Below are 15,698 nucleotides of genomic sequence, written 5' to 3' on the forward strand. Positions count from 1 at the left end.
GGAGAGATTCTACAGATATGCCATACACCAGGGCATACCACTACAGTCTTTTCTACTGTGGAACTTTCAGATTGAATATTTTTGCAAGTTTAACCGTTTACATGACATCATTCTACATCGATGGTCCATATTTTCTTTAGCTTTGTTTAGTTTCAACAGACATTTACTAAGCATTTACGCACAAATTTAGTGTGTTAGGATTGTTGGTGACCTTTATTAAAAAAAAGGGACAAGGTGAAAGGCTTTTTGGCAATAAAATAAGTACATACCCTATATTATTTACATGTACTGTTACTATTTATTTACTTATTTACTTACTACAGGCTATATGATCATTTTGTTTTGTATTGTTTTTTTCAATAAAATAAGGAGATAGGATAGAAAATCATAACATAAAAGAAAGGTGACACGTGAGGAGAGAATGGGATTTTATAAAATTGTGGGTAAGCAGCAAAGTGTGCATCTGACAAAACTAAAAATAAGTAAAAATAAATACTTTGAAAGAAGAGAAAAAATGTGTGGAGTAAATTGGACAAACAGCGTAACAAGAGAGGGATCTGCTTCCAGAAGAAGAATTACGCACAGATTTTCTTTTTCAAAGCTTTTACGTTTAATAAAGCCCCACAATTTCCCTACAATCATCCCAATTAAAAAGCTCAATACTTTGCAAATGATGCATAGAAAGCTGCATTGTTACATGCTTAATGAAAGGAGAACGGTGACCACCCAAGCAAATAGTTAAAATTTAAGTCGCTTCTGCTCATGAAATATTAAGATGTCTTTAAGTGATCCTTCTTTTGAAGAAACATATGGATATATTTTAGAATATTTCAGACATCGCATCAGTTTTTCATTACTTTCACTCTATGCATGTTGTGATTTTCTATTACATTGTTACAATTTACCACATTTTGTAAAATGTGATTGTACAAATAGACCAAGCTTTTCACACCAAACAATTAGTTTTATTAGAAATCATTAGCGCGTAAAGAATCCAGAATGAGCGAACCTATGGCATTTACATATGTACGAAGAGTGTGGAGACTGCGGTGGGTCACCTAGAAATTTCATTATGTAAGTATTCTACCTACTAAACTGATTAAAAAGCTGATCACAAATCATCACCAGTTTACTACATTTTTTTCACCCTTCATACCTTTGAAAAAATTATTACTTTTAAAAAAAATCCGATCAAATCAGGATCTAATGAAAATAAAGTCATCTGAAAAATCTGAAAATAAAATACTGTACATTTCTATGGAAATTCTAAAATCTATGACGACTCAATCTGTTCCATAAATTATTGCAAAGAATCTGAGATCCCCTTAATTTCCAGCATCTTTAGGTTGATTCACATGTTTTTTATGACATACTGTATATGGTACTAGTATAGTGCAGTTCATTAGGTCATAATAATAAATAATAATATTAATCTTTATTTATATAGCACCAACATATTCCGCAACGCTTTACAGTTTAACAGTTCATACACAACGGTCATAAATAACAACTTTAAAGATAATACAATATAAGCAAAATAATATAGCAAAATAAGACGACCCTGCTTATGAGAGATTACAAACTACAATGAGGTGAGGGGAGACACAAAGTACAGGTGCGTATTTACAATGATGGTCCAGCCATCTTGAGGGAGTGGGGGGGTAGATAAAGGTCATATCCAGAAGTGATTAAAAAAAGAAAGTATAGATGAAGACAGATATTTATGACTTTATTTTATATCTGCTTCTACTTTTTTCATAAGAAAATTGCATTCAAACAGAATGTGTAAAAAAAATCCAGGCTTATAGAATATTTGAATCACAATATAAAACTTGTCACTCAACATTGGATATTTTATTAAAAGTAGTACAATCCCATGGTACTAGAAATAATATATACAAAAAGGAAAATCAGATAAATCAATGGCTATCAAACAGTCCAAAAAGGCTCCTCTTCCTTACCGAAGACCGTCACAGCGTGCCAATATCATACTGTTCAAAAAGTGAAATTACAGTGTAAGAAGGCAAATGAGCCAAAGGCAAAGTATGAATAAAAAAAAAAAATTGTAAGGAAAAAATGTGACATGATCATAGAAAAAAATACAGTGGCAGTGTAAGGTTCCAGCAGGAACGCGCGGGAGGCAGAGCAAGGGTTAACAGGTTTATTTACAAGGGAAACACTCCACGCTGGGAGGTAAAGGATTAAACAGTGTAAGTGGCAAAACTGAAGTACGACGGTACAAATAACGACAATATGGTAGCAAGGGTTACAGGAAGCCCAAACACTCCAGCTCCTGCTGTGCACCCTATAGCGCCAGCAATGGCGGGCACGGTGTCCTTATTAATGGGGTTCAGCACACAATAATACCCCACCTTCTGGTGATAGTGGTCGGTCTCCGGTACCTTCCACTGCCACTAGTCCATATTCTGTGGTGGCTAACTAACGGTGAGGGCCACAGTCCTGTACGAGCCCAGTGTGGCTCTGCTAACATACGCTGGCAAGGTTAGGTCACAAGTGTCTGGACCGATATTCACTAGCACAGTTGGGATGTAAATAATGGTCACGCTTCTGGTAGCTTTCAGGCGGCACGCACACGATACTCACAATCCTCAAGCGACTGGTACCTGGCTTTATGGCGGTCACTGGGCACACACTGCCCGTCTCTCTCTCTTTGGTCTCCGCTGTCGACGGCATGTGACAGCGGTCTCTGGTCTGTGTGGCGCTTGTGCTTCCTGGAGGGAGCACTACTCTCTTTGGCTGTTGCAGCACCCAGCTTGGCTCTGCTGGCACGGCTCCGCATGACTCAGCTCTGCACGGCTCTGCACCACAGGCGATGGGGGATCCTTCTATATGGTCTATCGCCACCCCAGTACCCTTTGGTGGGGGAAGCAGGGTGTGCCGCTCACCATTCTACGCGCTGCTCTCTGTGCTGCTCTCCATTGGTGCCAGACTGCCCTGCTTCGCGCGCTTTTTCCTCTTGTCCTTCCGATGCTGCGTGCCCTTTTCAGGTTCTCCCTGCCCTCCTGAGACAGCAGGAAGCTCCATCCCACTAGAGCTTCCCCCAGGCTGCAGGGGAAGGACCGCCTCCTCAAAGCTTTCCCCCGGGAACAGAGGATGCAGCCCTTTTAGTTCAGGACCCGGCATGCAAGTACCCGTGATCCAGTCAACCTCCTTACAGCAGTACCAGAAAAGAAATTGCACTTTCAAAATGTTCTTTTCCTTTTAGAAGTGCAATTTATTTTCTTGTTTTTTCATTGTATTTTTTCTGTGATCATGCCATGCATTTCCCTTACAATTTTTTTTTATTGTCATAGTTTGCCTTTGGCTCATTTGCACTCTTTTACACTGTTATTTCACTTTTTGAACTGTATGATAGTGTCACGCTGTGATGGTCTTGGGTAAGGAAGAGGGGGTCTCAAGTTGTCCTTAGAACTGGGAGCCTAACTATCCCTATCACTTTTACTACTACTTTACTCCAACCACTTACCTTTAGCACACAGCACGGGAAGACAAATCTTTCATCAGCAGGGACAAGAAGGTCGGGCCAGTTTATATAGGAAGAGGTAATAACCAGATCAGTAGCAGCTGAAATGGAGCTGCATATTTCTGACTAGCATAGAAAGGGGTGTTAACCTCTTCAGCAACAGAAGAAACTAAATACATTTAATATGGGAACCAAAATCACACCATCTCTAAAGAAGACCAGTGATTAATTGTCCAGATTGACCATCTAACTCAAGGCCTTCCAGGGGGCGTGAGACCCTCGTGACAGGTAGACATTAACTTATCAGATTTTCCTTTTTGTATTTATTATTGCCAGTACCGATAAAGGTCTGCGATTGAGATATACACGTCTTTAATTAATCTGTATTGTACTACTTTAAATAAAGTATTTTTGCATTTTGAATGTTGAGTGCCAAGTTTTATATTGTGACTGCATCAATGGATAGGATTCTACTTGAGCACCACCATTACCTGAAGCGCTGTGATTTTCTACTTAAAGAACATTTTAACACTGGAGTTTTTGCTGCTTTCATTTGTTGCTTACTGGAAAGCATGAAAGCACCACTGCAGCATTTGTTTTACTTTAATGTTGTAATGGTGTCACTAAAGTAAGTTCCCTTACCTAAGTATTATACTTACCAACAGCTGTCTTCTGCTCTTTACGGTGCTGTCCAGGCCCGATCTGCCATCTTGTGATCACAACTTGTGATTGACCCGAAGTAGTAATGGTCGTAAGCTCACAATACAAGTCTATAAAAGCCTTGTTTTGGCTTTCATAGATTCACATTGAGTAGTGACATCCTGCTCACCCAGCAAACACTGGAGCGATACGGCAGGTCACAACATGCAGGACATGACCAGAGTGGTGCTGATAACAGATAAAGATGGTGGGTGGTAAGTATGAGACTAACTGCAGGGAACTTATTTTTAGTTACACCACTCCAATACTGCAAAAAAAAAACAAAAAACACTGGAGTGGTGCTTTAATGAAATGTTCTTAGTTATTCATATGTACAATAATTCTATTTAGTGCTTTGAAAAATGGAATCCTCTGGTCAAAAAATGCTTAGAAGGAATGTCCACTTGAAAAACAATCCTGTATGTATGTTTAACCCCTTCGTGCACCCTGCAATACATGTATGTCAAGGTGAAGTTTTATTTATCGCACCAACTGTGCCCCTGCCAGGGTGTCAAGCTCCCACTGCAATAGCCAGGATCACAGCTGCTACTGACCACACATGTAAATAGTTTGACAGAGGGAAAGCACTTCCTATGTCAGGTTATTGACATCCAGATTTTACCAGAGGCAGGGTCTGGTGTTTAATTTAAACAATAAAAAATGGCGAACACAGTAAAGAAGAAAAACAGTGCCAAATTTGCTTTTCATCTTTATCTCTCCTTTAAAAAAAAAAAAAAAAAAAAAGTGATACAAAAGTTGAATTCACCCCAGAATGGCACCAAAAAAATAACAGCTCATTACACCAAAAAGCAAGCCCTTAAACAGCACTGTAAACAATACAATCATATCTCTTAGAATATAATAAATATTTGTTTCGTGAAAAAGCAGTAATATGTAAATACTGTACATGTATACAATAGATATGGAACTATTTTTCATTGATACTGTTTTCACAGTGTTCACCATGCAATATAAACGAATATATACTGTAGAAATATGAATTTATAGTTAAAAAATTTTGTAATTATATAACACACCCACATATAAATATATATATATAGATATATATATGTATATATATATATATATATATATATATATATATATATATATATACTGTATATATATATATATATATATATAAAGCTCTTAAGAGACCACCACATCAAAACCTTGTCATGGGCAGCCCAATCTCCAGACCTGAACCCCATTGAAAACCTATGGAATGTAATCAAGAGGATGATGGATAGCCACAAGCCATCAAACAAAGAAGAGCTGCTTACATTTTTGCGCCAGGAGCAGTGTGAAAGACTGTTGGAAAGCATGCCAAGACGCATGAAAGCTGTGATTAAAAATCATGGTTATTCCACAAAATATTGATTTGTGAACTCTTCCTGAGTTAAAACATTAGTATTGTTGTTCCTAAATGATTATGAACTTGTTTTCTTTGCACTTTTTGAGGTCTGAAAGCACTAGATTTTATTTTTATTTTGACCAATTTTCTTTTTCAGAAAAAAATACAAAATGTATTGCTTGGAAATTCAGAGACATGTTGTCAGAAGTTTATAGAATAAAAGAACAACTCACAATGTACTCAAAAGTATACCTATAAAAAGAAAAATCAGACAATCTGAACATTTTGCAGTGGTCTCTTAATTTTATATATATATATATATATATATATATATATATATATATATACAGTATATATATATAGTGAGGCTGTGGCCTCTGATACAGCTAGGGGATGCTGTTTGTTCTCCCCAGAATGTGCATGCAGACGGGTGAAGTCCATAGGTGTGCATGAGAGTCACGGATTTCCGGTCCGGGTTTTCCATGTGGCTGAAGGCCACAGGTTTGTGTGTGTTTAAAAACCTTGCAGTAAGGGGTATGGGTGTGTCAGGTGTCAGGCCGTGTCAGGTGTGCGAGGTACACGTTAGTGTCAGTCTGGTGTGTGCTGGTCTGCAGAGTGCATGGAGGCACAGGCCAGCAGAGCCAGCACCCAGGGCAGCTGAATAGCCTGGCACCTGCAGCATACACAGAGATGCAAGTCATCCATGGTACTGGTCTCGGATTTGGATAGTCCTGTGCCAGGAGGTGGATGTCCTGTGCCCGAAGGAGTCAGATGTGGACAGTCCTGTGCCCGGAGGTGGATGTCCTGTGCCCAAAAGAGGACTAGCATGTGCAACGATTGCAAACAGGTGGATATGGTGCCCGGCTGCTATCCGGAGGATATCCTAAACTGTGTACGGCTGTGTGAGTAAAGAGTCTGTAAAGAGACTGTGATACAGTGATGCAGGACACCCACGAGAATTAGTCAGAGGAGGGCTGGCGTGTGTAGTGTCTGCAACATATGAGGCTGTGTGTGGAGACGTATAGAGACTGGGAGATGGCGTGCGGTCACCCAGGGAAACTGGACAAGGGAAGTCTGGCCTGTTTAGGGACCGCAAAATCTAAAGCCATGTGATATATATTGCTTTGAACCGGTGTAAACTGGTCACTGATATTATCCACTGAAGTTATATGCATTTATGTGAATTGGACTTTTATGCTGTGAAGAAACACATTAAAAGAGACTTTTGTGTTTGAATTTGTGGGTCACTGCTTCTTCACTGCGTACGAAGCTACCGCAGCTTTACAATATATATATATATATATATTGTAGCATGGCTAAAGGGTGTGTAGTCGACGGGAGATATGTGTCGCATAGGTGGCTTGTTGCTGTAATGTAGCCCGGAGTATTTCTTTGTTGCACATAACCATGTATATATATCTGTTCCAGGACCTGTGGTGATGTCAGACCACATGGCTAATCATGTGATGGGTTACTGGGTATGGTTAGCTCTATATAAGACAGGCTAATGCTTAACACAGTGGATATGTGTGGAGGTGCAAGCCTCCAGAGGGTGTTAAGGCTCCAGGTCTGAGCCTGAAGGAATGGACAGTTGTTTTTTCCTTTTGCCTGAGCTAAAGGCTATTTGTTTTTCTGTATATGCTAACTGGTTTATGAAGCAATATACCTCTGAACTTTTGTTGGAACCTGCCTCCTAAGTGTCAGCCGTCGCACCTGAGTGAGTGAAACCCCTACAATTGGTGGTAGACATGCGGGCAGCGTTCCCAGTGGAGACGTAAGTCTATTTTTGAATGTCCTGGGTCAAGTCGGCTGTAAGCCAGCAAGCATTGCCGGGGAAAATGGAGGACCTGCTGAAACACTTGGTCCAGTTGCAGTCACAGCAGCAAGAGACCAACAGGCTGTTGCAGTCACAGCAGCAGGAGACCAACAGGCTGTTGATGCAGCAGATACAACAGAGCCAGCAGGAGCAACGGCAGAGCCAGCAGGAGCAACGGCAGCAGATGCAGCTTCTGGCAACCGCCATCCAGGGCAAGACGAGCGCCCCAACCCCAGGTTTGGCTGATGACACCCACGTCCGGAAGACGGTAAGACGCGCATTACAGAAAATGACTCCCGGGGATGATGTTGAGGCCTTCCTGACGGTGTTTGAGAGGGTCGCTGAGAGGGAAAAACTTCTGCCAGAGCAGTGGGCAGAGGTGTTGGCACCTTACCTGACGGGGGAACCTCAGAAGGCATGCTATGATTTGACCCTGCAGGATGCCAAGGAGTATGACAAATTGAAAGCCGAGGTTCTCGCACGTTTGGGGGTGACACTGACTGTTAGGGCACAGCGAGTTCACTGCTGGGCCTATCACCGCGACAAACCGCCTCGCTCCCAAATGTTTGACCTGTTACACCTGGTCCAGAAATGGCTGCAGCCAGAGTCCTCTACGCCTGCACAGATGGTAGAACGGGTGATGATGGATCGGTTTGTGCATTCCCTCCCGAGGTCCATACAGACTTGGGTTGCCCAGGGTGATCCCCAGAATGCCGACGAACTGATCGGACTGGTCGAGAGGTACCAAGGGATGGAAGGCTCCTTTGGGAGGCAGCCCATGCCGTACTGGTGGTCCCAGAAAGCTGCTGAGTCCCAAAAAGGGGTGGCGCATCCAAGGTCACAAAGGGTGGGGGAGGTGGTGCCCAAGGTCCCTACGGGTGATATTATTTGTTGGAGGTGCCATGGGCCAGGACATATAGCTGCCCGTTGCTCCCAGACCACTGAGCAGATGGACTGCAGCATGGGACGCCGTTGTTCATACTATGCGTATCCAGCCTGCAGTGTGAACTCTCCACCCAACGAGGGACCTCAAGCGTGTCCCGTAAAGGTGAACGGTCGAGCAGTCACGGCACTGTTAGACTCGGGGAGCCTAGTGACCCTGGTGAGGGCCACTTTTCCTCTCCACCTGCTCCCGGGAAAGAAGGTCAGAGTGCGGTGCATACATGGTGATGCAAAGGACTACCCTTTGGCCAGGGTGGACATTGAAATGGCATGTGGCACTGAGTCCCACATAGTCGGCATCGTGCAGGACTTGTTGCACCCTATAATTATTGGCTGGGATTTCTGTTTGTTTTGGGATTTGTGGGGAAAAGGTTCTGAGCTCCCTAGCAAGAGTAGGGAACAAATGAACCCTGGAAGGGTGTCGCCACACCCAGAGACAGACAGGTTTCCTTTTTGTGTTCTGGTTGGGGATGAGGAGGAAGTGTCCCCTGCATCTGACATTATGGAGTTAGAGGTAACCGGTGAAAATTTTGGGACTGCCCAACATAGGGACCCCTCTCTGAGGGAAGCCTTTAATAATGTCACAGTTATTGACGGGGTGGTACAAGAGCCGGGGGCAGACACAAGATTTCCCCATTTTCTGATAAGTGGGGAGTTGTTGTACTGGGTCACGGAAATAAGGGAGGAGTTGGTAGAGCAGTTGGTAGTGCCGGGTCCATATAGACGGAAGGTGTTGGACATGGCCCATTCACACATCTTGGGTGGACACCTAGGGGTGGAAAAAACGCAGGAACGGGTTGTGCAGAGGTTCTATTGGCCTGGGTGTCACCAGGAAATAGTGAACTTTTGCAGGTCCTGCCCTACATGTCAGCTAACTGCTCCCACTCCTCATTTCCGGAACCCCCTTGTGCCACTGCCCATTATTGAGGTGCCGTTCGAGAGAATTGCCATGGACTTGGTTGGTCCCTTAGTTAAATCAGCCCGGGGCCATCAGTATATATTAGTCATCCTGGACTATGACACACGCTATCCTGAGGCAATTCCCTTGAGAAATTCTTCCTCGAAGAGTATAGCCCGCGAGTTGGTCCATGTCTTTTCCCGGACAGGTCTGCCGAAGGAGATCCTGACTGACCAGGGGACACCTTTCATGAGCAAGGTGATGAGGGAGTTATGCAAAGCCCTGAAAATCTCCCAGTTGAGGACCTCGGTGTACCATCCCCAGTCAGATGGCCTTGTTGAGAGATTTAACAAGACACTGAAGAGCATGCTGAGAAAAGCTATAGAGAAAGACGGCAGAGACTGGGATTGTCTCTTACCCTATCTGATGTTTTCCATTCGCGAAGTTCCACAGGCCTCCACAGGGTTCTCACCGTTTGAGCTTCTATATGGCCGACATCCGCGAGGACTCCTGGATAAAGCCAAGGAAACCTGGGAAGCTGAAGTCATACCCCACAGAAGCGTCATTGAACATGTGGCCCTGATGCAGCAGAGGATTGCAAAGGTGATGCCTATCGTGAAAGAACACCTCCTCCAGGCACAAGAAGCTCAGGCCAGAGTCTACAACCGGTCTGCAAGAGTGAGGCAGTTCAATCCGGGAGACCGAGTTCTTGTGTTAGTTCCGACGGTGGAAAGCAAGTTCTTGGCCAAATGGCAAGGGCCATATGAGGTTGTCGAGAAACTTGGTGAAGTAAATTATAAAATTCACCAACCAGGAAGACGGAAACCATTCCAAGTATACCATATCAAGCCGTGGCAAGATAGAGAGCCGACAGTAACTCCATCGTTGTTAAGCAACCCAGAAGGTGAGGTTGGAGCGGTTACTATAGCGGAGACCCTATCGAAGACCCAGAAACAGCAGTGCAGGGAGTTACTCCAGAAAAACAGGGACCTGTTTTCAGAGTTGCCAGGACACACGAAGGTCATAGAGCATGAGGTTCTAACAGAGCCACATGTGCGGGTGAACGTGAAGCCCTATCGTATTCCTGAGGCTCGTCGAGAAGTTATCTCCAAGGAAGTGGAGCGTATGTTGAAGCTTGGAGTCATTGAGGAATCCAAGAGCGGTTGGTCGAGCCCAATTGTCCTGGTCCCAAAACCTGATGGAGAGTGGAGGTTTTGCAACGACTATCGGAAGTTGAATGAGGTCTCCAAGTTTGACGCTTATCCCATGCCCCGCGTTGATGAGCTCATCGAAAGGCTTGGGCATGCCAGATATATATCCACCTTGGATTTGACAAAGGGGTATTGGCAGATCCCCATGGCACAGGAAGCCAAGGAGAAGATGGCCTTTTCAACACCTGATGGATGCTTCCAGTATGTCCGGATGCCGTTTGGCCTACAGGGAGCTCCGGCGACCTTCCAGAGGGCTATGGATAGAGTCCTTGCACCACATAAGGCCTACGCTGCTGCGTACCTAGATGATATCGTCATCTTTAGCCCGGACTGGGAGAGTCATCTGGAGAAAGTCCAAGTGGTGTTTGATGCTCTAAGAGAGGCGGGGTTTACAATAAACCTGAAGAAGTGTGCCTTGGGTAAGGAAGAAGCTAAATACCTAGGCTATATAGTGGGCCGTGGAGAAATAAAGCCCCAAATCAGGAAAGTGGAGGCAATCTAAACATGGCCGAAAACACTCTCCAAAAAGCAAGTTAAAACCTTTCTGGGAATCGTGGGATATTACAGGAGGTTCATCCCGAACTTCGCCACAGTGGCTGCGCCTCTGACTGATCTGCTAAAGGGGACAAAATCGGTGATGGTTAAATGGTCCGAAGAGACAGAGTCAGCCTTCCAAGAGTTGAAAGGGGCTCTATGTAAGCAGCCCGTTCTGATGGCCCCGGACTTCAAGAAAGAATTTATCCTTCAGACAGATGCCTCAGATGTTGGGGTAGGAGCAGTCCTTTCCCAAGAGCTACATGTGGAGGAGCATCCTGTTCTCTATCTGAGTAGAAAGCTGTCCTCATCTGAGAAGAACTATCCAATCGTAGAAAAAGAGTGTTTGGCCATAAAGTGGGCGGTGGACACGTTACGGTACTATCTGCTGGGTCGTAAATTCAGACTAATATCTGACCATGCCCCACTTAGATGGATGAGAGAAACAAAAGGTAGAAATGCTAGGGTCACCCGTTGGTTCTTAGCCTTGCAGGACTTCAGTTTCCATGTGAAACATAGGGCCGTAAAGCTGCACGGTAATGCGGATGCCCTATCAAGAGTCCCTTGTTTAGTGGGGGAAAGTGCCAAGCCCCACGGCTTTAGGCAGAGGGGGGAGGTATGTAGCATGGCTAAAGGGTGTGTAGTCGACGGGAGATATGTGTCGCACAGGTGGCTTGTTGCTGTAATGTAGCCCGGAGTATTTCTTTGTTGCACATAACCATGTATATATATCTGTTTCAGGACCTGTGGTGATGTCAGACCACATGGCTAATCATGTGATGGGTTACTGGGTGTGGTTAGCTCTATATAAGACAGGCTAATGCTTAACAGAGTGGATATGTGTGGAGGTACAAGCCTCCAGAGGGTGTTAAGGCTCCAGGTCTGAGCCTGAAGGAATGGACAGTTGTTTTTTCCTTTTGCCTGAGCTAAAGGCTATTTGTTTTTCTGTTTATGCTAACTGGTTTATGAAGCAATAAACCTCTGAACGTTTGTTGGAACCTGCCTCCTAAGGGTGCGTGTCCACGATCAGGACGGCCGGCGGTATCGCCGGAGCGGCGAAGCCGTTCGGCGCTAAGCCCCGCCCCCTTTCTGGGACGCGATGATGCCGGATGTGTACTGTACACATCCGGGATCATCGCACCCCTCGCCATAGGGCCCTGTGATATTACCTGCGGCGACGCAGCGTTGCCGCAGGTAGCACGGACATGCTGCGATCTGAAAAGACGCGCAGCATGTCCGGAGTCGCAGGCCCGCCGCGTGCGGGTTTCCACGCATAGTGGACACGGGATTTCAAAAAATCCCCTCCACTATGCTGGAACATCTGGACGCTGCGTGTTTGACGCTGCAGCGTCAAACAAGCAGCGTTTACTTACCGTGGACACACACCCTAAGTGTCAGCCGTCGCACCTGAGTGAGTGAAACCCCTCTATATATATATATATATATATATATATATATATATATATATATATACATATGTGTGTGTGTGTGTGTGTGTGTAAATGTAAAAAAATACTTCCTCACCCCTCTTTGGGTGGTTGTTTTTTTGTAATGGTCCTCTATCTGCAGCCTGGGAGGATTCTGCATAGAATCTTACTAGTCCCCATTATTGCGATTTTCTGGACAGAGAATTCAGATGTTGCTCCTGGAATCTGTTAAAGCCATTCTTCAAAATTTGGGGTCACTGTTCCAAATGCTCCTATCACCACTGGAATCACTGATGCCTTCACATTCCCCATCTTCTGAAGTTCTTGTTTGAGGCCCTGGTATTTCTCCAGCTTCTCATATTCCTTCTTGCTGATGTTACTATCACTTGGTATTGCCACATCTATTATCATTGCTGTCTTCTGATTCTTATGCACTATCACAATGTCTGGTTGGTTAGCCAACACCTGCTTATCTATCTGGAACTTGAAGTCCCACAGGATTTTAGCTCTTTCTTTCTTCCCAAATTTTCTGTGGTCTCCCATCTGGACTTAGGAGGACTTAGCTCATATGCTGTGCAGATGTTCCTGTATACACTTGCAGCTACTTAGTTGTGGCATTCAATATGTTCCTGCTTCCATCTTGCATCCTGTCACTATGTGTTGGACTGTTTCCGAGGCCTCTTTGCATAGTCTGCACCTTGGATCTTGTCTTGTATGGTAAATCCCTGCTTCTATAGATCTGTTACTGAGCACCTGTAAGGGTGCCGCTATGATCAGTGAATCTGTACTATCTTGGAGTCCAGCATTTCCAGTCATTAATTGGATTTCTCAATATCTGCCACTTTCATTATCTGGCGATGGTAGATCCCGTTGATCTCAGTGTGTGATTAAGGGCAGCTAAAGGACCGGGTCCCGAATTGTGGAAATGCAGGGCATAAACCTATGTTCACATTGGCCATAAAGTATATAACACCTACAAGAAACAAAATTAGCATAAACCCAGCTGTAACTAAATAAGTAAAAAGCAAAAGTGTCTTTAAATAACATAGGGTTCTTAGCAACACTGTTTATGATCAAAAATAGCATAAGAGCCTGCCCACTGTCGGCAAGATGAGACCCCATTCAGGATGGTGCTACACTGTCTAATATTAAAAACTTTACCATATGTCAAAGTTGACCACAGTATGTGAATAAAGACAGAAAAAAGATCGGTTCCCAAACTTGTGAACACAAGCCTTGGGAATCTTTCAAAATGTAATTTCCAGCTCGAAGAAGGGAGGCCACGCCCCAGCTTGCCCAAAATGCAGAAATACAAAGAAAAAACACAAATTCAGCTTGGTTTAAGTTGGTATACTGTACATGCAGTGTGAATATCTGCTATGTGCCCTGCTGGTAGTTCAACTCAGTCTTGACTACCTTGCCTCTCTTTAATATTACCAACCGTCCACACTTCTCCAGTCCAAAGGACATCCCAATATCTTCGCAGTAGATCCTTGTCAGATGAATCAGTGAATTGATATCTTGTTCATTTTTTGCATACTGTTTGAATCCAGACACATTTTTCAACTCTTTTTGGAGTCTTATTTACCATGTAAATTTAACAGAAAGCACCTAATACTGTATGGATGAGTAATTGAATTCAGACACTTTTTTCGATGCTTTTTTGCAGTGTTATTTACAACCGAAATTTAACGGAAAGCACCAAATACTGCATGGATGAGTTATTGAATCCAGGCATATTTTTAAAAACTTTTTTGGAGTTGTGTATATCATATACCATCAAAATGTGACAGAAAACACTCTTTTTTACAGTGATATATACCACCGAAATGTACTGCAAAGCACGTATTATTCTATGGGTGAGTAATTAGATCCAGAAACTTTTTTCAACGCTTTTTTTGGGCTGTTCTGTAACAACAAAATGTGAAAGAAAGCATGTAATACACTATAGATGACTTATTGAATCCAGAAATATTTGTTAAAACTTTTTTGGAGGTTTACATACCACCATATTGTGACAATAACCATGTTAAACTGTATGGATGATGAATTGAATCCAGACATTTTTTGTGAACATAACATTTTTGAAAGTGCAGTTGACGTGCTTCTACATCCATAAAAGCTTTGCAGAAAATGCAAATCCAGTCAAAAATTATAAGGAGGGTCATCCAGTCATCCATAGACCCTGGGAAGGCAACACCTTTGAGGCAACTGTTCAATTTCTGCTGCCCGCTGGTTGAACGAGATGTGATGATGGGTCCCAATTTCATGGACCCCGATCTCCACTGCCGGTCGAATGGAATGACCTCCCCCCAGGATGCCAACTGTTGGTACTTTGCGAATAGCAGGCCAGCAAGCAGTTCTCCAGCCTTGGCCCTGGCTCAGCTAATAATAATAACTTAATGATATATGGATGAGCTATTGAATGCAAAAAAACTGCATTAACTCTTTTCAGGGTCTGTTATATAACACCTAAATATACCTTAAAGCACATAATAATATATTTATGAATAATTGAATGCAAAACAAATGTTCAACATTTTTTGGGACTGTTATATGCCACTGAAATGTACCACAGAGCACGTAGTATATGGATGAGTAACTGAATACAGAAAAAAATTCTATGCTTTTTTGGACTGCTATGTAACACTGAAATGTACCACAGAGCACGTAATAATTAGTGTTGAGCATTCCGATACCGCAAGTATCGGGTATCGGCCGATACTTGCGGGTATCGGAATTCCGATACCGAGATCCGATACTTTTGTGGTATCGGGAATCGGTATCGGGATTAATATCAATGTGTAAAAGAAAGAATTAAAATAAAAAATAGGGATATACTCACCTCTCCGACGCAGCCTGGACTTTACCGACGTAACCGGGAGCCGTTGTACCTAAAAATGCGCGCTTGAAGGGCCTTAGATGACGTCACGGCGCTCTGATTGGTCCGTAGCGGTCGCGTGACCGCTACGGACCAATCACAAAGCAGTGACGTCACCTAAGGTCTTTCAAGCGCTTGAAAGACCTTAGGTGACGTCACGGCTTTGTGATTGGTCGCGTAGCGGTCACGCGACCGCTACGGACCAATCAGAGCGCCGTGACCTCATCTAAGGCCCTTCAAGCGCGCATTCTTAGGTACAACGGCTCCCGGTTACGGCGGTAAAGTCCAGGCTGCGTCGGAGGGTGAGTATATCCCTATTTTTTATTTTAATTCTTTCTTTTACACATTGATATGGATCCCAGGGCCTGAAGGAGAGTTTCCTCTCCTTCAGACCCTGGGAGCCATACAGGATACCGTCCGATACTTGGTGTCCCATTGACTTGTATTGGTAT

At 43.7% G+C, this 15,698-nt stretch overlaps 1 protein-coding gene across 1 annotated transcript in view; it reads right to left on the reverse strand.

The window, feature by feature from the left end:
• DKK2 (dickkopf Wnt signaling pathway inhibitor 2) overlaps positions 1 to 15,698 on the reverse strand; it is a 272,962-nt gene that overhangs the window by 10,452 nt on the left and 246,812 nt on the right. The gene's annotated exons all lie outside the window — the stretch shown is intronic.

Source organism: Ranitomeya variabilis, chromosome 1 (genome assembly GCF_051348905.1).
Source record: "Ranitomeya variabilis isolate aRanVar5 chromosome 1, aRanVar5.hap1, whole genome shotgun sequence".
In the NCBI taxonomy this organism is placed as follows: Eukaryota; Metazoa; Chordata; class Amphibia; order Anura; family Dendrobatidae; genus Ranitomeya; species Ranitomeya variabilis.